The 17543-nt window shown below is 35.9% G+C and overlaps 1 protein-coding gene across 1 annotated transcript in view; it reads right to left on the bottom strand.

The window, feature by feature from the left end:
• The window catches only part of LOC126779219 (chorion class B protein PC10-like), a 102877-nt gene that overhangs the window by 65374 nt on the left and 19960 nt on the right, over nucleotides 1-17543 (bottom strand). The window lies entirely within an intron of this gene.

Raw genomic sequence — 17543 nt, 5'->3', positions numbered from 1 at the left:
CGCATTGGAGCAGCGTGGTGGAATAAGCTCCAAACCTTCTCTTCAAAAGGGAGAAGAGGCCTCAGCCCAGCAGTGGGACATTAACAGGCTGTTACTGTACTGTACTGTTATACATGACAAAAAAAACTTTTTTGAGATAAGTCATTGAGACAAACAGAACAGCAATTGTTTTCAAGAAAATCTAAGTTTTTTTTTTTATAGAATAGGAAGGTGGACGAGCATATGCCACCTGATGGTAAGTGGTCACCAAACGCCCTTAGACATTGGCATTGTAAGAAATGCCAACCATCGCTTATAGCCAATGCGCCACCAACCTTGGGAACTAAGATTTTATGTCCCTTGTGCCTGTAATTACACTGGCTCACTCACCCTTCAAACCGGAACACAACAATATCAAGTATTGCTGTTTTGCGGTAGAATATCTGATGAGTGGGTGGTACCTACCCAGACGAGCTTGCACAAAGCCCTACCACCAGTAAAGTAGAGTAGAGTAGAGGTGGATAAGGCGGGAATGACAAGGTGTAAAGTCAATTCATCCTTCCTTTAGTAAGGAGTTTTGTTGTATAATAAAATACCAACAACATATTAAATTGATAAATAACGCATATTATTCAATAAAAATTATATAATTTAGATAAAGCCTTGACTTAGCATTCGATGATTTTCATGCTCTGTAAAAAAATTAATTACATTCTAGTATATATAAAATAAGGTATGCAAAAATAAAAGATAAAATATGCTTGAGATCAGTTGTAATTTATATTAACCAGTACATCATAAACATATCAGTAATAGAGACCACCGAAACCGTTAGGACCTACGATACCGTCGTATCCGTAGGGCCCAACGATGCCTTCGTAACCGTAGGCTCCAGCGAGACCATCGTAACCGTAGGCTCCAGCGAGACCATTGTAACCGTAGGCTCCAGCGAAACCATTGTAACCGTAGGCTCCAGCGAGACCATCGTAACCGTAGGCTCCAGCAAGACCATTGCAACCGTAAGCTCCAGCGAAACCATTGTAACCGTAGGGTCCAGCGAGACCATCGTAACCGTAGGCTCCAGCAAAACCGTCACAACCGTATCCTGCACCATAGAATCCATCGTAACCGAAACCGGGTCCGGCTATTCCATCAAAAGCGAAGGGAGCACCGAAAGCATTGATGCCAGAGGTGAAGTCCTCGGTCACGATAGCAACTTCTCCATTTCCGCAGCTATATGTAACAGCACCAGCACCAGCGGTTGGCAGAGCACCTTCTAAGGCCACAGCTCCTAAGAACGGTATAGAGCCAGCAACAGCTAGAGCACCTTCGTAAGCGTTCTCAGAAACCATGGAAACACCAGTAGGGGCGATGGGGGAAGCGCTGGTGACAGCAAGACCACCACCGTTAGAAGCAGCGAGAGCGGCTGGACCGAGGCCAGCACCGCAGGGAGCAACGAAAGCAGCTTCAGCGCAGGAACCGACACCGTATGCACCGTAGGGCGCACCCAAGCCAAAGCCATTGTACGCTCCGATGCACTGCGCGGAGATAGACTGGAAAATGTAATTAGTAATAATAGTTAATTAATCAAATACATAAAATTGACTTGGCTACAACTTATTGGGATAACTTTGTAAATCTTTCTTCTAGGCCTTTTCAGTCATCGAAATTATAAATTTAAATAATATTAATTATGTTATATCTATTAATGAATACAACTAAGAAAGTTGCTACACCAACCTGGACGAGCGCGAGCGCGCAGACGAGAACCACGGCTTTGCAGGACATGTTGGCAGAACCAAGGAACTGTTCGAATGATTTCTGAACGGCAATTGGAAACTTTTATACCAATAAAGTTATCGATTACTCAATATTCTAGGTATGTTTTTAATGAATTTCGCTGTCAATAAATATAATAATATAAATAAACAGTTATCGCGTCCGTACATTGTAAGTCTGGTATTTTTAAACGATTGCAGGCTTCTCATGTTCTATGTAACAGTACTGTACTACTGCTTTTTATTATTTTTTCACTGGAAATATCATACGGGAGGATTTTGTTTAAATATTTAGGTACTTATTATGTAGATGATAAGTATCTTATGTACAGACTTATGTATATGATGAATGTGGATTTTTTGGAAGAGGTCAATTAAAGAAAATGATTAATATATTTTTAGATAACTAATAATAATGTCCTCCAGACCGATTTCGGCCACGGCGGTTAATCTCAAGAAAGATTAGCCAACTACGCAGGAGATATTATAGTGCACAAGTGTGTGCGCAAACACAGGCACTCTCTATTCCCTAATTCTCATAATCCGATGGGACGGCAACCCAACACGACCGTAAAGAGTTCAGGCGCAGGACCAACGGCTTTACATGCCTTCGGAGGGACGGGAGTGTACACACTTACGGACTCCGGGCTGCTACTGAGAATTTTCTGACAGAAAAACTTAATAATTTTTTATCGACCCGACCTGGGAATTGAACCCAGGTCCAACCAATTTTAGATAACTAGTAAGTATACATCTTATTGATTCAGACATCTAAAAATACATAATAGCTATGTACATCTCGGGAAGGTTCTAATTAAAATTAAAGATTACAGTATATTCTAGAAAAGTAGATAGAAAATATGGATTTTAATCTATGAGGTTCCAAAGGTAAACTAGCTTGGATAAGCTAGTTTAAAATTTGTATGAATTCATCACATGCTTTGTCCAGTAGGGGGGTTTTAAGTTAAATTATAATATTCCAGTATACAGGCAAAAACAGTTGCATGGGCATATATATATATGCTGTCAAGACTAAAATACTGATCCGATTTTGATATAATGTGACATGATGCAGATTTAAACAAGGACATTGCCTACTTTTTTTAACTAATAACCGCCTCTCTCTCCCTAACTCGCGGCGGAATCTGCGGGAGAATAATAGTATATTTAAAATAAAACAAATATTATATTAATCCCATTTGCATTATATTTTAGAAATATCTAAATAATATAATAACAAGTATTATTACAATAATAACGTTGATAACAGTATGTAATAATTTGTAATAGGCCGCTAAAAGGTCTGTTAAATTTTCCTTCGTTTTAAAAATTTATAAAAAGTTTTTAATGGAAAATTTAAAAAACGAATATTGTTGCTATGCTGTTTGAATTTAGGTCGAAAAGAATTATTCTAATGAATAAATAATGCAATATTAACTATCAGCTCTTAGTAACAGTAAAGTACGTGCACAATCTGGGTTTTGTTTCGTCGAACAAACAATGAATTAACACATTGTACATATACAAGAATAGGTTGTTTGTTTTATATTATAAAAGAATGTGTCCCCACCGCGTCTGTCTGTGTGTACGCAATAAACTCAAAAATCATCAAACGGATTATCCAACATTTTTCACCAATGAACGGAGTGTTTAATGAGAAAGGTGTTGGTGTTTAATTCATTAAGTTTATGTGTAAATTGATTGAAAAATGACAATGATTTTTATCTACTAATATGTACAGTCCGACTTACACTCGTCTGATATATTTGATTATACTGAAAATGTATGAAACCAGACGAGTGTAAGTCCTTAAATTACCTTTTAATATCTAAATTAAAAATTAATATATATACAAACACTATATTTTATATATATATATATATATATATATATATATATATATATATTAAATGTACTACATGTATTAAATCTGCAATATGATAAACATTAAAAATACATAGACCCTATATTATCTGATACACATATTTTACTGGTGTTAGAGCTTTGTGCAAGCTTGTCTGGGTAGGTCCCACCCACTCATCAGATATTCTACCGCAAAACAGTACTTGATATTGTTGTGTTCTGGTTTGAAGAGTTAGTGAGCCAGTGTAATTACAGGCACAAGGGACATAATATCTTAGTTTCCAAGGTTCGTGGTGCATGGCGTGATGTAAGCGACGGTTAACATTTCTTACAATGCCAATGTGCGTTGGTGACGACTTACCATCAGGTGGCCCATATGCTCGTCCGCCTTTCTATACTATAAAAGAAAAAGTGTTTAATTTGTGTTTATAATTAATCTCGTGCTTGACGGTGAAGGAAATCATCGTGAGAAAACCTGCATATGTCTAGAGTCAGTCATCACTGGCATTAATGTATAGTGTTAAAAGTAAAGTACCATTATAGTAGTAATAAAGTATAGTATATTATAAAAGGGAGCCGTACGCAATGCCTCCAATAAGTGACATTGTATTTCTTTAATAAAACTAAATAAATATTAATTGTTCTTTCGCATAATAAATATAAATAATGAATAAATGAAGACTACCATATTATAAAGTAAATATATTATTATAAATATCTTAGAATCGTAATTAATAAGGTTCTACATGCGTATACACATACATAGTTATGCACACACGCGTACACATAAATATAATACTAAAAATTTTGACTGCCTTGGTGGTGACTAGAAAGAAGGTCGCAGAGATCTGGGATCAACCCCAGGTCGGGCTAATAAAAAAAAGGATTTTTCTATCGAAGATTAAGTTACTTAGGTAGCAGCCCGAAAGTGTGTACGGAATGTACACACTTTCAGAAAGCTTGCTTCGGAAAGCTTGTAAAGCTGTTGGTCCTGCGCCTGAACTCTTAACTGTCGATGGCCGTCCCATCGAATTATGAGAGTGAGGGTATAGTTCCCATGAGAGTGGCCAACGAGTCCGAAATCGGTCAGAAGTACATTATCATACTATTACAAATACAATATCAAAAAATTCTCAATTAAAAAATATTTTCAATGTCAAATGTATAAGAATTTTTTTTTTTTTTTCTAGTTAATGTTAATTCAGACGAAAGTTGTAGATCGAATGCAATCATCTACAAAAATTGTTTACATTTATATTTTTTTCTAAGAATATTTGTGTTCGCCTTCGAATTTTTAAAAAATATACTATTTTTTTCAATTCCTATAATAAATAGTTATGTAACTAACACACATATGCACATCTGTATATATTGGGCTTATTTATTCTAATGTAACTCGTTCCAGTTAATCATTACATGTAAAATATTTACTTTTTTTGTATATAAAAACAAACGGAATTGTCTAAGGTACATTCAGTTTTTGGACAGAAAAAAGACCTACAAGCATGTCTTCTTTTACTTTTTTCATATTGTGCGTCCAAGCTTGCTTGCTACAGGTAAAATAAGCTACAAAACTTCTCTATATCATGCATATTGATTACTAGGCGCTTTACATGGGGCTTTACTCGCGTCATAATTCAGAATACCTTAATACCAAATGACATGACAGCCGAGATGGCCCAGTGGTTAGAACGCGTGAATCTTAACCGATGATCGTGGGTTCAAACTCGGGCAAGCACCACTGAATTTTCATGTGCTTAATTTGTGTTTATGATTCGTCTCGTACTTGATGGTGAGGAAAAACATCTTAAGGAAACCTGCATGTGTCTAATTTCATTGAAATTATACATGTGTATTCTACCAATCCAATGTAGAGCAGCGTGGTAGAATAAGCTCCAACCCTTCTCCTCAAAATGGAAAGGAGGTTTTAGCCCAGCAGCATTAACAGGCTGTTACTGTTACTGTATGTAAAAACCAAATTCTATAAAAACTACAAAAATGAAAGATTTTCAAAAAACCCTAGTATTACCAGTACCTTATGGGATACATTTTCAAAAATCCTTATTTTGTGCAACCTTACTGTGTAAATGGAACCCGTATGCAAATTTTCATAGCGCTATCCCCAGTAGTTTGGACTGTGCGTTGTATATGCTATGTATGTAAGCCACTCAGATATTTGTTTATATATTTAGATAATAATTTACTTTCTGATTTGAAATTATAGAAAATTTTAAATTATTTTTCAGAACGTAATCGGCTAGTACCTCGGTACTGCTAGATACGATGGTCTCCTCCCAGGAGCGATTGCTCCATTAGGCGTTGGCTGTGCTGGTCCTACCACGTATAGTCTGGGCGCAGAGTTATTTGCACCCGCTATCACTGCTTACCCCGCTGTTGCTGCGTACAGAGGTGCTGGTGTGGGCGACGTTGCCGTTGCTGGTGAAATGCCAGTCGCTGGTACTACACTCGTTGCTGGACAAGTGCCGATCCTCGGTGCTGTGCGCTTCGCTGGTGAGCTACCAGCCGCTGGCACTGTCACCATCACTGGCAGCTGTGGCTGTGGATGTGGAGCACCAACATACTATTATTAAAAAAAAATTATTGTATAATAATGTTACTAGAACAAATATTATAATGAGTTTAATACTATTTTATGTACACTGGTATGTAGAATAATTAATTAATGTACCTACTGACTTCACTAGATTGGTGGGTCTTAATATCTAACAAACTATAACATACTGTAAAAAAGTAATAATAATAGCTCAATGTGAACTTTGACCGCATTTCTACTGTTGACACAAGATGTGGTCGACGATAGAACAAGTCAACCACCCTATTAGAAGCGAATTGTCTCCATCTTTTAAGGCGCTTAGGTTGGTTTGTGCCTGGAAATACAGATTAGGCAAATTTTACATTTTCCCTGTTCGTATTATAAAGTTCTTTACAAATGCACTTTGTTCTATAAGGTTTTAGAAGGGTTATACAAGGGTTATGGCAAGGTGGCCCTCCTCGTTAAGACGGAAAGTGTACCGCTGTTTTTTTAGTGGGTATTCCGATGTAACCCCCCCACTGTTCCCGTGGGGGAAACGCGTAATGCGTTTCTCCACCGTAACAATAAATAAATATAGAATATATAAGATATGCTCATGAAGCTCATATCCAAACTTTCCGAAGTACAACTCCAATCAAAAAGGTTCTATACGTCTGTGTAATATACCACGTAAACAATGTCATTAATACATGAACTCATTTTACAAATAATTCGCTACAAACTATTTTCAATTCAACCAAATTTTCATCACAAATGTTATTATAATAATATTTTTTTTACGAAGTATTGTTTTTTTTAAATATTTTTGGAGAAGGCAAATGACTCCACTTCACGTGATGGTAGTAAAGTCCAAATGCGACCACGGACAGTACATCCGAGAAGATGTTGCTGCTGGCCCGCAAGATACCACTTCACGCCTCGTTTAAAGGAAATCAAGTTATAAGATGAGGGGATACGTCCCCTACTCTGATAAACGACAACGATAACGCTTCGATTCGATTGCGATAAAGTGACAATTTGTTAGTAGAACTTACCCGACCTAACCTACTTTTTAAATAAAAATGATCTAACATTTAAAACCTAGACGTAATGTCAATCTAAATTCTAAATCCAATACTATGGATACTACTACTGGAATCATAGGAAATGTGTTGTTTTTTTTTACAAAAACCTCGTTCTTAAATATTTTGACAGTTGCTTGGTATATATTAATAAGGACGTTACATAGTGGAAGGGCTTAGTGCAAGTCTGGGGAAGTACCCATTCATCATATGTTCTACAGTGAAGCAGTAATACTTAGTAGTGTTGTGTTCCGGTTTGAAGGGTGAGTTAGAGTAACTACAGGCACGAGGGACATAGCACCTTAGTTACCAAGGTTGGTGGCACAATGGAAATCTTATGATTAATATAATATTCAACCAACACGCATTGGAGCAGCGTGGTGGAATAAGCTCCAAACCTTCTCCTCAAAAAAGGGAGAGGAGGCCCTTAGCCCAGCTGTGGGACATTCACAAGCTGTTACGGATAATACAATGCCTATGTCTATGGGCAGTGGTGACCCCCTACCATCACCATCAGGTGGCCCACTTGCCAGTCCGCCAACCAATTTTATTAAAAAAACTATACAAGAATGAATTATTTTATGCAAGGACATTTTAAAACTAAAAATAAAATTTTTACTGGTGGTAGAGCTTTGTGCAAGCTCGTCTGGTTAGGTACCACCCAATCATCAGATATTCTACCGCAAAACAGCAGTACTTGGTATTGTTGTGTTCCGGTTTGAAGGGTGAGTGAGCCAGTGTAATTACAGCCACAAGGGACATAACATCTTAGTTCCCAAGGTTGGTGGCGCATTGGTGATGTATGCGATGGTTAACATTTCTTACAATGCCAATGTCTAAGGGCGTTTGGTGACCACTTACCATCAGGTGGCCCATATGCTCGTCCGCCTTCCTATTCTATAAAAAAAAATCACGCGAGAAGAACTTTGCAACATACAATTACGTAGTTTTTTGTATGTAGTTCTCATGCGTACGTGACAAAACGAGTCGCCAACTAAACATTCATAGATATAGTTTTTGAACAGCTACGATGCGTTGTAATATCCCTTCTTACAACGCAGTCAAAGCTTAGTAAGCATTTGTTAATGAGTATTTTGTCCTACATTATAACCTTAGTCAGCAATTGCATATAATAATGTTCTTTAAAATGATGGAGCCGAGATGGCTCAGTGGTAAGAACGTGTGAATCTTAACCGATGATCGTGGGTTCAAACCCGGAGAGGCACCACTGAATTTTCATGTGCTTAATTTGTGGTTATAATTGATCTTGTGCTTGACTGTGAAGGCAATATCGTGAGGAACCTGCATGTGTCTAATTTCACTGAAATTTTGTCACATATGTATTCTACGCTGCACCAATGCGGGTTGCATTGGAGCAGTGTGGTAGAATAAGCTCCAAACCTTCTCCTCAAAAAGGGAGAGGAGACCTTAGCCCAGCAGTGGGACATTCACAGGCTGTTACTTTTACTGTTACTGTACTTTAAAAGTATTTTTTTTTTGCAAAAATACACTCGGTCTAGCATTCATTCATTTGTATTATTTTCAACGTTAAGCTTATGCTTTTGAAGAGGAAATGATAAAACTAATTTAACATCCACAAGTGAAACTGATTTCATAAAAACCTCTAATTGGTATTTTTTTAAATGGAACACCAAATCATGGAAATGTAGATAGCTCACTCAATCACTCTTAAAATCCAAATACCACATTTGAACACATTCAACAAATCACAAGTCGCTCCAATAATTAACAAAATGGAGGTTTTAAATTAGTGCGATTAACCCTATCAAATGCTTTTGAAAAAACAACAGAATAGATTGCATTCACTTGCTTAGTCTCAGCAAAGGTGTTTCAAATGTCGTCAAAATACAATAACATCGCTATAAAGTAATTAAGAACGATATTGAACGAAAACGTTCATTAATTGTTTTAACGTGAGAATAAATAGATAAGTGACTCGATTTTATTTGCGATACGTGATAAGTCTTAACGCGTCTATTTTTGGTCACACATATTATCTTCCAAAATTAATAATAGAAACAATTTGTTATTTTATTGGAAAGTTTAAATTAAAAAAAAATGTATTTCGTTTATACTGCTTATATAAATACTAATAATAATGTCCTCCAGACTGATTTCGGCCACGGCGGACAATCTCAAGAGAGGCTAATCTCTCTTATAACTACGCAGGAGATATTATATAGCCCAAGTGTGTGCGCACAGGTGCACTCTCTATTCCCTAACTCTCATAATCCGATGGGATGGCAAACTGACACGACCGGAATGAGTTCAGGCGCAGGACCAATGGCTTTACGTGCTTTCCGAGGCGCGGGAGTGAACACACTCCCAACTTCCACACTCCGGGCTGCTACTGAGAATTTTCTGACAGAAATATCCAATAACTTTTTACTGGCCCGACCTGGGAATTGAAGCCAATATACCAACGAGGCAAGTAGGCATATAAATACTTTATACTATAGAAAATATATTATTTTATTAATAAAATATATTAGTACACAGAAGGAACAATTCAAATTAACTAATTATGTGATAAAAATCATTTACAGATCGTGTCGATAATATGACATACACTGACAGATGACAATTACCCGCGTAAAAGAATAAAGTAATAATAACAAAAGAAGCCCGTGACAGCTGTGTTGCCAATTCTATTGTCCAAGTAAGAAATATATAAAATACTTTTTGTGTTCTATACACTAATTACTGATACGTGTTATTAATTAATATATCTTTTAGAAAACAACACTATTTCACTTCTTACTACCACTTTATTTCAACTTTCGGATAACATCTTAACCAACATTCAAAACGGTTTTCGCGACCACGAATCCATAATACCATAGATCTCGACCCACTGATTTATGTTAATACGAGGTCTAAGTTTAAATATACTTAGTCCTTCTGTCATTGGAATCGACTTATACACATATCCTACAGAAAATTTATTTATTCTATCCCATAGACAATTATATTATTTGTGTCCTAATAATAAATACACTTGTATGTGGTAGGCAGGAGCCCAAACTAGGTTGCTCTGTATTAAAACTTATATAATAATTTAGATTATATATATGATATAATGTTGAAATTTAAAGGATACAAACATTAAAATAGAGTATCACCGATCGTGGATTTACAACATTTTACGAGTGAGATACAATGTGAATTCTTACAGAATATTAGTGTTGTTTTATATTATTTTGTAACCTTGATGAACTAAACATTACGTGTATTGTAAAGAGATTTCATTTTAAAACGCAATAACACGCATAAATGCGTAATAAGTAAACATACTATTTCAACTATAACAAATGATAAAATATTATAGAAATTATTTGAATTATTTAGCTATAAATATATTATGCCATTCTTTACAATGACGACGACTGCGCAATGGTGTCGGGTTGGGTTGAAGGTGTCAAACGTTTTTTGGATCTGTGGCAAAAACGGATATCATATGACTTTTAATGGTTCAAATTCCACATAATTAGCAGCGGATTCTAGGCCGTCCGTACTCCCAAAAATGTTTAATAATTGGAATTCATACGGGTAAATTTTCTAGGATATTTGGAGTCTAAAAACAACATTGATGTTTGGACTTCCATAGGGCACGATTACTAAAAAAATGCATCAAGTTCTGTCATCCTGAATTTTGGCGCCATAAGCCTTGTTTGACACGAGCTAAAGGAAATCCGTCCGCACTATAGCAAGCCAACATAATAGATTAAATATTACGCAATCAAAGTATATATAGGCGATGATAAAGCGTCAAATTCGTATGCGTTGATCCCATACAGGACATATAATTTTATGTAATTGACTATGTATTTGTACCCAGTGGTAAGAACGCGTGAATCTTAACCGATGATCGTGGGTTCAAACCCGGGCAAGCACCACTGAATTTTCATGTGCTTAATTTGTGATTATAATTCATCTCGTGCTTTACGGTGAAGGAAAACATCGTGAGGAAACCTGCATGTGTCTAATTTCACTGAAATTCTGCCACATGTGAATTCTACCAACCCGCATTGGAGCAGCGTGGTGGAATAAGCTCCAAAACCTTCTCCTCAAAAAGAGGAGAGGAGGCCTTTAGCCCAGCAGTGGGACATTCACAGGCTGTTACGGACTATGTATTTTGTTCGAGAAAAAGAGTAAGAACAGAGTTTTTTATCAGTTTTTCTTAGTGAAATTTACAATATCGGCGGTAGCATCATAATTCACAATTTAATTCTGTCGAAAGATACAACATTGTTTATAAAAGTTACCACTTGAATAAAAAATATTTCGACTAAAACTTAAATAAAGAATAAATTAGATATATATTATTTTTGGTATATAATAAAAATTTTCTAATAGTAAATAATGTAAGACCTTATAAACTTCTTTTAATTAATTAATTAATTTATTTAGGATTACCAATTAATATAACCATACAGTAAAAATTACAAATTAATAGCTCTAAGGGTAAAAGTTGCCATACTTATTATTAGTACGAAAACGCAACCACGACCTAAAAAAGGACACTAAGCATCTATTGCTTGTTTTATAGAATAGGTAGGCGGACGAGCATATGGGCCACTTGATGTTAAGTAATCACCAACGCCTATAGATAAAGCCAAAGTCAAGTCAAAGTCAAAAATCTTTATTCAATATAGAAGCGTTGTTACACTTGCTTATTGATTGTCATAAATCTACCACCGGTTCGGAAATAAACACCTCAGACCTGAGAAGATCCGGCGAAAGAAACTCAGCGGGGTTTTTTTTTATATCTCATTCCTTTACAAGAAGTGCAATACATATACAACACTAGCCAAATTATATATACCTTTTTTATTTGAGATAACCTGGTTTCAAAGTCTTAGGGCGTTTGGTGACCACTTACCATCAGGTTGCCCATATGCTCGTCCACCTTCCTATTCTATAAAAAAAAAAAAGTTTCATTCCCAGGGTGTGCAATCATTTAAAAAGGCATCGGATGTGTAATATCCTTTAGACATTGGCATTGTAATAAATGTTAACCATTGCTTACATCGCCAATACGCCACCAACCTTGAGAACTAAGATCTTATATCCCTTGTGTCTGTAATTACACTGGCTCACTCACCCTTCAAACTGGAAAACAATAATGCCAAGTACTGCTGTTTTGCGGTAGAATATCTGATGAGTAAGTGGTACCTACCCAGACGAGCTTGCACAAAGCCCTACCACTAGTAAAGTATCTAAAATAATAATGAAAGAAAAGAAAATAAGTAAATAAATTTAAAACAATTTGGAAGTATAATATATAATTTGTGTAAGTATAATTATGTAATAACAAAATTTAGAAAAATTTAACAAAAGAGATTTCAGAATAAAAATTTTAGTATGTTTGTTATCTACTTTTAAAGGACTTCAGCCGGTTATTTTTTTATCGCTTTAATCTTTTTTTTTGTTCAATTAGAATGTAAAAGATCATTGCCCAATATTACCAGCTCATTAAACAAAGTTAAATATTATAAATGTGAGGCTGTTTATGTGAGTGGTGGTGATCAGTTAAAAACAGTTTTTGCTCGCCTTTCTTTTATATATACAGTAAATTAAAAAAATAACCCATATTAATATTAGTAACAAATAAAATACTATCGTTTCTACTAGAAATGGTTTTCGCAATTTAAAATAAATATTTTCGAAGCAATTGTAGAACATTGAGTAATCGATTACTTTATTGGTATAAAAGTTTCCAATTGTCGTTCAGAAATCATTCGAACAGTTCCTTGGTTCTGCCAACATGTCCTGCAAAGCCATGCTCCTCGTTTGCGCGCTCGCGCTCGTCCAGGTTGGTGTAGCAACTTTCTCAATTATATTCATTAATTGATAAAACATAATTAATATAATTTAAATTTAGAATTTCATAGAAGAAAGATTTACAAAGTTACCGCAATAAGTTGAAACCAAGTCATACAATTTTATGTATTTGATTAATTAACAAACATTACTAATTAAATTTTCCAGTCTATCTTCGCGCAGTGCATCGGAGCGTACAATGGCTTTGGCTTAGGTGCGCCTTACGGTGCATACGGTATCGGTTCCTGTAATGAAGCTGCTTTCTTTGCTCCCTGGGGTGCTGGCCTCGGTCCGGCCGCTCTCGCTGCTTCTAACGGTGGTGGTCTTGTTGTCACCAGTTCTTCCCCCATCGCCCCCACTGGTGTTTCAATAGTTTCCGAAAACGCTTACGAAGGCGCCCTGGTTGTTGCTGGCACTATACCGTTCTTAGGAGCTGTGGCGTTAGAAGGTGCTCTGCCAACCGTTGGAGCTGGTGCTGTTACATATGGCTGCGGAAATGGTGAAGTTGCTATCGTGACCGAGGACTTCACCCCTGGCATTAACGCTTTCGGTGCTCCCTTCGCTTTTGATGGAATATCCGGTTTCGGTTACGATGGATTCTATGGTGCCAGATACGGTTGTGACGGTTTTGCTGGAGCCTACGGTTACAATGGTCTCGCTGGAGCCTACGGTTACGATGGTCTCGCTGGAGCCTACTGTTACGATGGTCTCGCTGGAGCCTGCGGTTACAATGGTCTCGCTGGAGCCTACGGTTACGATGGTCTCGCTGGAGCCTATGGTTACGATGGTCTCGCTGGAGCCTACGGTTACAATGGTCTCGCTGGACCATACGGCTACGACGCCCTTGTTGGACCCTACGGTTATGACGGTCTTGTGGGTCCTTATGGCTATGGTGGCATCGCTGGCCCCTATTACTGATAGGTATATTAAATAATAAAGTATTTGTTTAATTTAACTTTTTTTAATTTTATTGGAACCTCTTTTTACTCATACGAATATACTTAAAAATATATATGTAATTATACTAAAGAAAAATTTGTAAAGACAGACAGAAATTATATCCTAAATTATTGTTTTTAAATATTTTTGGGTATTAAATACATACTTTGGCTAGCACTGACTAATATAATATATACTTAGTAAAATAAATATATGACAAATACATATTATATATGTGTAACATAATTAAATACTACTAATACTACATCTCATTTATCAAAGAAATAGTCATAGCAATCATGAACTTTTAACATTGGAACCATGTAGCTCTAATGAAATTGAAAAGATTATAAAAGATCTAGATTCTAACACAAGCACTGGTATAGATAAAATTAGCCCTAAAGCCATTAAATGTGTACGAAATTTGATTTCAAAAAGCTTGTCGCAATGTTTCAACAAACTTATGTCTGATGGAAGTTTCCCGGACCCATTAAAGATCGCAAAAGTAACTCCTATCCATAAATCTGGACCTCAAACTGACCTAGGAAACTATCGTCCAATTTCTGTATTGCCAGTTCTCTCAAAAATGTTAGAAAAACTAATTCACAGTCGCTTAGCTAAGTACTTGGACTCTTTTGATTTAATATCTAAAAGACAATACGGTTTCAGGGTTAAAAGTAATACCACTGCTGCAACTGTAGACCTAATAACAAAAATAAGACAAAACGTAGATAAAAAGAACATCGCAGTAAGCGTGTTTATCGATTTAAAAAAAGCCTTTGATACCATAAGTCATAACCTCCTATTACATAAAAAAACTTGAAAACATTAGCATCAAAGGTAACGTACTTAAAATATTATAATCCTATCTCACAAATAGGTCGCAAGTTGTTAGAATTGGAAGTGTCCAAAGTGTGGCTTTGCCTATCACCTATGGAGCCCCACAGGGCTCTATTTTGGGACCACTTCTTTTTCTTATATATATAAATAACATCTCAGCATTAGAACTACATGGTCACTTAACTTTATATGGTTACTTAACTTTATATGCGGATGGCACTTGCTTGTTTTATTTTGGAAACAACATAAATGATATTATTGATAAAGTACAAGAAGATCTAGATCTTTTGTACGATTGGTTCCATTTTAATCTTTTAACGATAAATGCTTCCAAGACATGTAATGTAATATTTAAACCAAAAAATAAAACTATTCCACAGCATAATGCGCTAACCGTTAACAACATTCAAATCGAACAGAAAACTTGCGAAAAATATCTTGGTTTAAGAATAGACAACTATTTAACTTTCAACAACCACATTAAGAAAAAACTTTCCTCTTTAATTGGTTCAGTAAAAAATATTTCTTGGTGTATGCACCTGAGGTATGCCTCAGAAGTACGTTATACTATTTACATTTATCAATATAACTATAGCATGTTGTATTATTATATGTATATGGTTATTTCCGAAACAGCCTGTGAATATCCCACTGCTGGGCTAAAGGCCTCCTCTCCTCTTTTTTGAGGAGAAGGTTTTGGAGCTTATTCCACCACGCTGCTCCAATGCGGGTTGGTGGAATATACATGTGGCAGAATTTCAGTGAAATTAGACACATGCAGGTTTCCTCACGATGTTTTCCTTCACCGTAAAGCACGAGATGAATTATAATCACAAATTAAGCACATGAAAATTCAGTGGTACTTGCCCGGGTTTGAACCCACGATCATCGGTTAAGATTCACATGTTCTTACCACTGGGCCATCTCGGCATCAATGCTACTAAGTTCTCTTATTTGTTAGCGGTTGCTATGGTAACGATTATTGAGCGGGGCATTACTCATAATTCATTAAGTATTTAATTAAATTTATTGTTATAATTATTATTATGTTTAATAAACTAAAATTATAATTATGTTTTTATATTATTAATATGTTGTGTTCAATTAATTATTAATTTTATTTTATTATAATATTGTTCTAGATATCTACTGTAGTATTAGATAGTTTCTACTGATCATCATTAAACGCTTCAAAATTAGAAACCGAATGATCTCATATCATTCTGTGTCTTGGCAGAATATTTTGCGCTCAACTAGCGTAGATTCACTCCAGAAAAAAAAAAGCGTGGAATATTGATGTTATCTTTAAATTATTTTTATCGCGTCATTATCTAATTTGATTTCTTTTCGTGTCATGATAAAATATCCTTAAATGTGTAATTTTGTTATTAATTACTTGTTGAAATTGAAATTGCACTTCTATCCTAAAAATATTGTTATTTTCTTCTTGTTTGTCTGTTGAGAGAATTAGATTGTTGAGTACAAAATATTCTGATAACATCACGTACAAAACGGATGACACGTATAAGTTTAATGATGAGTATGTTATTTGACAATATTATTTATGGTATGTTAATCAACGTGTGTCATTTTTTGAGTATTATTTTAATAGTTATAGTATCTGGCATCATGTATTTCTGATTAGCCTAAAGTTTGACTGGTAGAAAATGCCTTTAGGTGTTAATGCGGTCTTTTGTACCGATAACAATATTTACAGAATTTCTAACGGAAGACAATAATTGAAGTATTGCAATTTGTCGGTAGAACGAATTAAACAAGGCAGGCTTGCAAAAAAAAAATACCACTGAATTTTCATGTTCTTAATTTGTGATTATAATTCATCTCGTGCTTGACGGTGAAGGAAAACATCGTGAGGAAACCTGCATATGACTAATTTCATTGAAATTATGTCACATGTGTATTCTGCCAACTCGCATTGGAGCAGCGTGGTGGAATAAGCTCCAAACCTTCTCCTCAAAAGGGAGAGAAGAAGGCCGTAGCACAGCAGCGGGACATTGATAGGCTGTTACTGTAGGCTTGCAGAAAGCCCTACCAAACAACAAGCAACTGAAACTAAAGTAATGCAGCTATAACCTAGTAACTAATTAATTTAATAAAGTATTTTAAATGAAAAAAATATGCTACGAAGCTTAAAAGTTTTAACAGAATCTCTTAAATATTTGAAGCGTTGTTAGACCCAGTGGAATAGTACAATTATCTTTGTTTTTTTTATTATTTTTTTTAAGAGGGGGTAAACGAACACTAGGCTCACCTGATGGAAAATGACTACCACGGCCCATGGACATCTGCAACACGCGAGGGCTTGCAGATACTTTACCATTACGAAATCCATACAGCAAAACAAGATTTAAGAGTAAAGTGATAATGTACAGACCGATTTCGGCCACGGCGGCCGATCTCAAGAGAGTTTAACCAACTGCGTAGGAGGTATTATAGTGCACAAGTGTGTGCACAAACACAGGTGCACTCTCTATTCCCTAATTCTCATAATCCGATGGGACGGCAATCCGACACAAGCGGTAAGAGTTCAGGCGCAGGAACAACGCTTTACGTGCTTTCCGAGACACGGGAGTGTACACATTACCAAATTCCAGACTCCAGGCGGCTATTAAGAATGTTCGACAGAAAAACCCAATAATTTTTTTTTGGCCCGATCTGGGATTT

The sequence above is a fragment of the Nymphalis io genome, chromosome 28 (assembly GCF_905147045.1).
Source record: "Nymphalis io chromosome 28, ilAglIoxx1.1, whole genome shotgun sequence".
NCBI classification, from domain to species: Eukaryota; Metazoa; Arthropoda; class Insecta; order Lepidoptera; family Nymphalidae; genus Nymphalis; species Nymphalis io.
This window is presented reverse-complemented; position numbering and strand designations above follow the sequence as displayed.